The sequence below is a fragment of the Sinocyclocheilus grahami genome, unplaced genomic scaffold, assembly GCF_001515645.1.
Source record: "Sinocyclocheilus grahami isolate Dianchi unplaced genomic scaffold, SAMN03320097.WGS_v1.1 scaffold164.1, whole genome shotgun sequence".
Classification (NCBI taxonomy): domain Eukaryota; kingdom Metazoa; phylum Chordata; class Actinopteri; order Cypriniformes; family Cyprinidae; genus Sinocyclocheilus; species Sinocyclocheilus grahami.
Window position 1 is genome coordinate 1,265,180 of NW_015505343.1, and position 7,102 is coordinate 1,272,281.

At 36.6% G+C, this 7,102-nt stretch overlaps 1 non-coding gene across 1 annotated transcript; it reads right to left on the reverse strand.

Annotated features, from left to right (window-relative positions):
• Positions 1-740: 740 nt before the first annotated feature.
• Positions 741-812, reverse strand: trnae-cuc (transfer RNA glutamic acid (anticodon CUC)). Its single transcript has one exon. It is a non-coding gene; the product is annotated as a tRNA-Glu (tRNA).
• Positions 813-7,102: the final 6,290 nt, after the last annotated feature.

Here is a 7,102-nt window from a genome sequence, read left to right on the forward strand (position 1 = left end):
ACTAAGTTTCTGGGCCTTGATCGTGGTAGTATCCTTGCTGTCTTTGAAGGGTCAGAGAGCTCTCGGATTTCATCGAAAATAACTTAATTTGTGTTCCAAAGATGAACAAAAGTCTTTCAGGTTTGGAACGACATGAGGGTAGTTAATAATAAAATTTTAATTTTTGGATGAACTATCCCTTTAAATACTGATAATATTGTTTTCTATTTGTCTTAAAGAACCAAACACACACATACTTGCATATTTTTATAGAAATAAATCCTCAGTGAACGCAAAAAAGCATCTTTGTTGCGTAATTCACTACAAAACATGAGTAGATGAATTTACCTGTTCGATGTGACAACATTTAATGTTAACACAACCTCTATAATCTCTTTTAGTCACTTAAAAACCGCCTTTATCAAGACAAGTAAAAGCTTTGAAAAAATCACAAGGGGTATTACTGATGTATTTTAAAGTGAAAGTGACATGACATATGGTGACCCATACTCGGAATTAGTGCTCTGCATTTATCCCATCCAAAGTGAACACACACACCCGGAGCAGTGGGCAGCTGTTTTTTTTGCTGCGGCGCCCGGGGAGCAGTTGGGGGTTCGGTGCCTTGCTCAAGGGCATCTCAGTCGTGGTATTGAAGGCGGGAGAGAGTGCTGTACATTCACTACCCCCACCTACAATCCCTGCCGGTACGAGACTCGAACCAACTCTCTAACCATTAGGCCACAACTTCCCCAAACAGCACCTTCCCTGACCAGGAATCGAACCCGGGCCGCGGCGGTGAGAGCGCCGAATCCTAACAACTAGACCACCAGGGATATATATTTTAAGTGAATAAAACGAGATACGCAATAACATGACTTACTTGAATAACATGGCCGCTGGAAATAATGCTCATGAGTCATCATGACAGGGAAACCCCAAACTGGCATACAGGGATGTGACTGGATACATCTGGATTCGGACTATTAATCATTAATGTCGTCATGGTAAGAAAACAAAACAATCATGCCAGGCCATAAAACGATGGATCGCTCATGAGCGGCGTGCCTTTACCTGCTCAAGCCAGGTGCTAACACTGAGGTTTTTAATATCATTTTATATTCATACATATGGAGATACATGCTGTCTGATTCTATGACTAAATACCATATCACTCTGGATCTAAAATCATGAATAAGCCAACACTGTTGGAGAATCATCAATGACCAGGTATTAAAACCAAAAAGTCAGAGACTTGATTGGGAACCTGTTTTAGCTCTAACAATAACATATCATAACTGATCAAATGTGTTATTCAAGGGCCATAAAACATGTGTTATATTTGCGACATAGTGTCTTTGGCAACTCTTCTGACTGAAGAGTCATTTGACATAAACGCTCACATCAGATGCCTGCTTGGAAGCCCATCTCTAGAAGATTGGTGTTTACAGTACTGCACCATTCCCAGGCAGAACAATGTGCCTCTTGTGAACAGAGATCCTTTAATAAAGGCCACATTGAGAAAGCAAATCCTGGCCAAAGACACTCAAAGTTATCCAATCTATAACTGATGCTACTTTGGAGACCATATAGAAGAAACATTTGTTTTCATAGGTTTATCATACAGCTTCTTGAAATCTGCTTTCACTTGTGAAAAAGAAGTACACTTTAGTAGAGTTTAAGAATAAATTCAACTAATAAAATTAAATACGTTTAGTATTTACAATAATAAATCGATTGTTGGCTATTAAAATGTACAGACATAAATTAGTTGAGCTTAAAGGGGTCATATGATGCTTTTTTAAAGAGCATTATTTAGGTCATCTATGCCCCGCCTCTCTCAAACACTTAGTTTTCTACAAAGTCCCTCCTTCCGACAAGCGCAGTCTGCTCTGATTGGCCAGCTGACCCAGTGCATTGGGTCAAAAGTCTATTTTACAGACTTTTCTTAGAGTGTAGCACACTAACTAACTACTAGTACACTTCTTAAAACTATAACTGTTCAGAATGTGTAGTTTTATAGTTTACAAAAAAAAAACTTAAATTGTAATTGTTCAAAAACGTACAAGTTTTCAAAAATGTAATGTATTTAAAAATAGTTATTTACATTTTAATTAGTGCTGTCAAATGATTAATCGCGATTAATCGCATCCAAAATGAAAGTTTTTGTTTACATAATATATGTGTGTGTACTGTGCATATTTATTATGTATATATAAATACACACACATGCATGTATATATTTAAGAAAAATGTTACGTTTATATATTAAATATAATAATTCATTACATTTATATAGCGCTTTTCTAAGCACTCAAAGCTCTTTACATTGTGAGGGGGTATCTCCTCGTCCACCACCAGTGTGCAGCATCCACAGGGATGATGCGACGGCAGCCATAGTGCGCCAGAACGCCCAGCTTACACACCAGCTTATTGGTGGAGAGGAGACAGAGTGATGAAGTCAATCAGTAGATGTGGGGATGGTTAGGAGGCCATGATTGTCAGAGGCCAATGGGCAAATTTGGCCAGAATGCCAAGATCACACCTCTACTCTTTTCGAAAGTCATCCTGGGATTTTTAACGACCACAGAGAGTCAGGACCTCAGTTTAATGTCTCATCTGAAGGACGGTGCTTTTTACAGTATAGTGTCCCCATCACTATAGCACTAGGACCCACACAGACAACAGGGTGAGCACCCCCTGCTGGCCTCACTAACACCTCTTCCAGCAGCAACCTAGTTTTCCCAGGAGGTTTCCCATCCAGGTACTGTCCAGGCTCAACCCTGCTTAGCTTCAGTGGGCAACCAGTCTTGGGCTGCAGGGAGATATGGCTGCCGACAGGCCACATTTATATACATTTAAAATATATTTACATATGATATAATTTATATGAATATAAACATATACATGTAAATATTTTCAAAATATATGCTGTATGTGTGTGTATTTATATGTACATAATAAATATACAAAGTACACACACATAGGCTATATTATGTAAACAAAAACTTTTATTTTGGATGCGATTAATCGCGATAATTCGTTTAACAGCACTAATTTTAATAATATATTATGCATTTATATTATTTTACATACAAATCTAAATTAACTTATATAAAATATATTTTTTGCCGAGATTTGATGCAGTGACACAATTTTGCACCGTGATTACGTAATGATGTCACAACGTCATTTAGCAACAAATCAACCTTTCTTTAGCAACTTTCTCTGAAAATTAGTTGGTAACATTGCGCAGCTGCTGAGAGCACAGGCTTTTTAAGTCCACAGGAGAGAGCATTTCTCAGCGTCGCCGCCGCCCTAAAAATCTTTAATGTGGTGTCAATTATATTATTTTACGCAACGCAACATAAGGACGAGATGTCAGTCAGCTGCATCAGCAGCGGTCGTTTCACACTGGAAACGCCTTTGCCTTGCATAACATAAATTGATTTTATTTGTTATAATACTGAAAGTAATTTAATTTGATGTTAAAATATGTTCTCTAATCTCAGTACTGTTTGTGTATGGGCAGGTTTTGGAGTCAGTCACGCCATCTCTCAGCTACGAGTGAAACGCGACGCCGCGGTCTAAAGTTCGCAGCTGCCCCGCAAACAGCAGCCTCAGATTTTGCCGACCCACCGGCACGAGAATTAGCACTAGTTCGGTAAAAAGCGATTACAGAGAATGGTTGAATACACTTAAATATATATATATATATACAGTGGGGCAAAAAAGTATTTAGTCAGCCACCAATTGTGCAAGTTCTCCCACTTAAAAAGATGAGAGAGGCCTGTAATTTTCATCATAGGTATACCTCAACTATGAGAGACAAAATGAGAAAAGAAAATCCAGAAAATCACATTGTAGGATTTTTAGGCAGTCTCTGAAAGCGGGATTTTTGCTATTTTTATTGTTAAAAAAGCGAACAGTTTCCTAACTGCTAGAGGCAACATTTGAATGCAATTTGCTGTTTCGAAGGACTAACTATTAGTGGTAACGTCGTCAACAACACATGCCCCGCTGCAGACCACTATTCCAGTAAACATCTATCATTAACCAGATGTCAGATGGGTATTATTCATTTGCGATCTTTTGGTATTGTGTTGTGCCAGTCTTTCCATGGTGTAAGCTGTTGAATGATCCCCAATTTAAACAAGACTTAAAAAAGGAAATGGCCAAACCGCACCGAGGATTGGATTCAGTTTGTTTTCATTGTGTTAGTCCTTTCAATGAGCACATCCTTCTGAGACAAGAGTTGTGTGCATCTCATTACCTCATGAAAAAGAGATCGATCTTTCTGAAGCTGCACAGGGATATAAAAAGTTGGAGTATTTGACTGGATACACCTATAATTCACAAAGGTTATGCTGTCAGGCAACACACCCTCGGTTTCCGATACACGTGTGCGTGTTAAGGAGCGATTCATCAAGAAATTGCTCAACTGAGTCGATTCCTGTACATGAACTGTTTGATTTGAATCGGAACAAATGATTTACAGTGGGTACGGAAAGTATTCAGACCCCCTTACATTTTTCACTCTTTGTTATATTGCAGCCATTTGCTAAAATCATTTAAGTTAATTTTTTTCCTCATTAATGTACACGCAGCACCCCATATTGACAGAAAAACACAGAATTGTTGACATTTTTGCAGATTTATTAAAAAAGAAAAACTGAAATATCACATGGTCCTAAGTATTCAGACCCTGTAGGTCTGAGCTGTAAGGTCTTATATAGACAGGTGTGTGGCTTTCCTATTCAAGTCCAATCAGTATAATCAAACACAGTTGGACTCAAATGAAGGTGTAGAACCATCTCAAGGATGATCAGAAGAAATGGACAGCACCTGAGTTAAATATATGAGTGTCACAGCAAAGGGTCTGAATACTTAGGACCATTTGATATTTCAGTTTTTCTTTTTTAATAAATCTGCAAAAATGTCAACAATTCTGTGTTTTTCTGTCAATATGGGGTGCTGTGTGTACATCAATGAGGAAAAAAATGAACTTAAATGATTTTAGCAAATGGCTGCAATATAACAAAGAGTGAAAAATTTAAGGGAGTCTGAATACTTTCCGTACCCACTGTACATGCATATTGGATTGATTCAGGTTTGTTAACTCACTGATTCAGTATTTCGGTGACATTAAACTCAAAATGAGTCAAGAACTGGTGAATTTGTATATTGAATATGATATACATGTTTTAGTTTTAGTTACAGTGTTTGTATTTTAATAAATATGTCCTTTAATTTAACTTTTTATAACTATTTTTCAAACCTGAGGTTTGCATTTACATGCATCTAGTGATCCATTTTATTTCACTTAAGTTTTTAACACTTCAAATGTTTTTTTATAGACCATGTTTTTTTTGCACTACACTTTTTGGACTATAAATCTCAATAATCATAACATGCAATATTACAATCAACTATGAACCATTTATTTTATAGACCTTGTGAGTAATTTGATTTAACTTTGATTTGATTTGATTTTAATTTGATTTGAGCCCAAATGCATAGCATGCTGGGTAACCAGCACTGCCACAATATTTTGCAGTTGTATTAATTAATATTAGTCCATTTCGCTTTATGTGAATTTGCATATAATTTTAGCTTCCAGAGATTTCAGTTGATGATAATGTGCAAAATGACAAAAAAACTTTACTCAAATTGTATGCAATAATTTATTATTATGCAATAATTATTGCAATAATAAATGCAATAATTTATCAGCATAAACAGAATTAGAATGCAAAAAAATTAAATATAAATAAATAAATAAAGCATGTGATTTAAAAATTTAATAAGATATGTATGATGTAGGATTAGGGGTTTTAGAATATGGTCATGCAGACTATTAACTATGAATAAACAGTCAATATGCTAGTAATATGCATGCTAATAAGCAGCAACTAGTTAATAGTGAGAACTGTTACCATTGTTATTATTAATATTATTGCCGTTATTATCTCGCTCTCTGGAATACTTTATTCTCATTAGCCAATCATGGCATTCTGCATTTAAATATTTTTGTACAATGACTGCCAAACTCTATAAACTCTACAATGTCTCATGCAGCTGATTTCCTGCATAGCTGTGCTAGTTTAATGTCTCCTGAATCACTCTGAATAAATCTGCACTCTCTTTTTTCACGCTTAATGATATAATTCCAGTTCCAATCAATATTTCATGTCCATTTAGTTTATTTATTTGGTAGGCAGCCGGGGTGATGTACAGTCAGCCGGTCATTATCGCAAAATTAAAAACCCTTCAGGGTGCATTTTTCAACATGTAACCCTGATAGTCTCAAACATCAATCTGTTCAATTTAGCATAACATTACATCAGTCCCAGTGAATAATTGAGCACAACAGTGACCGGTCACTTTATCAGTGGTCTTGGTTCAAGTATTTTCCCCATTCATTTTCTCCATAGGCATTTTACAAATTCTTCAAATAGGAGTCATGAAGTAAAGCAACCAGCTGTGAGATGAATCGCAACATTACAGAACATTTCAATCAAAACATTACAACATTTGAAGCAAAAAAACATTACGTAATGTGAACTGTCTCAGAAATATGTATACATAATCATTTAAAAAATCTATTTCTTTCTAAAGAAAATCAATGCATTTAACGTTCAGTCCTCTGCTCTGAATATAGTAGGTCACTGTAAGTTGAGCTTTCAGAGGCTTGTGCTTTCCAAAGGCATCTAAAATAGCAATTTAGCTCCCCTCCCCTCCCCAACCACAAAACACAACTCCCCATCAGCGTCATCTTATAATTACTAATGATTTGAGGGAAAATGCACTGTTTGTTCTTTCCAGGCCTCCATGAAACAAATAATTCTCTGTGGTTTACAGGTCTTGCTACCTGCCGTGTCCCACAATGTGAATCAATAAACCATACGCTCCATCCAGGCGCACTGTAGACTCATACACAAACACGTTCAAGCATTGAAAGCTAAATTGGCAGCCTAATTTCTTGCATTTACTTTAACGTGGCACTTGACATTACAAAATGACCCTTCGTCCCTCAGCTGAACCCATTTTATATGTTATTTGGTGAATTAAAGGGGCAATTTTTCCTCTCTGTTTCTTAGAGATGTCTAAGCAGGCTTCTTCGAGA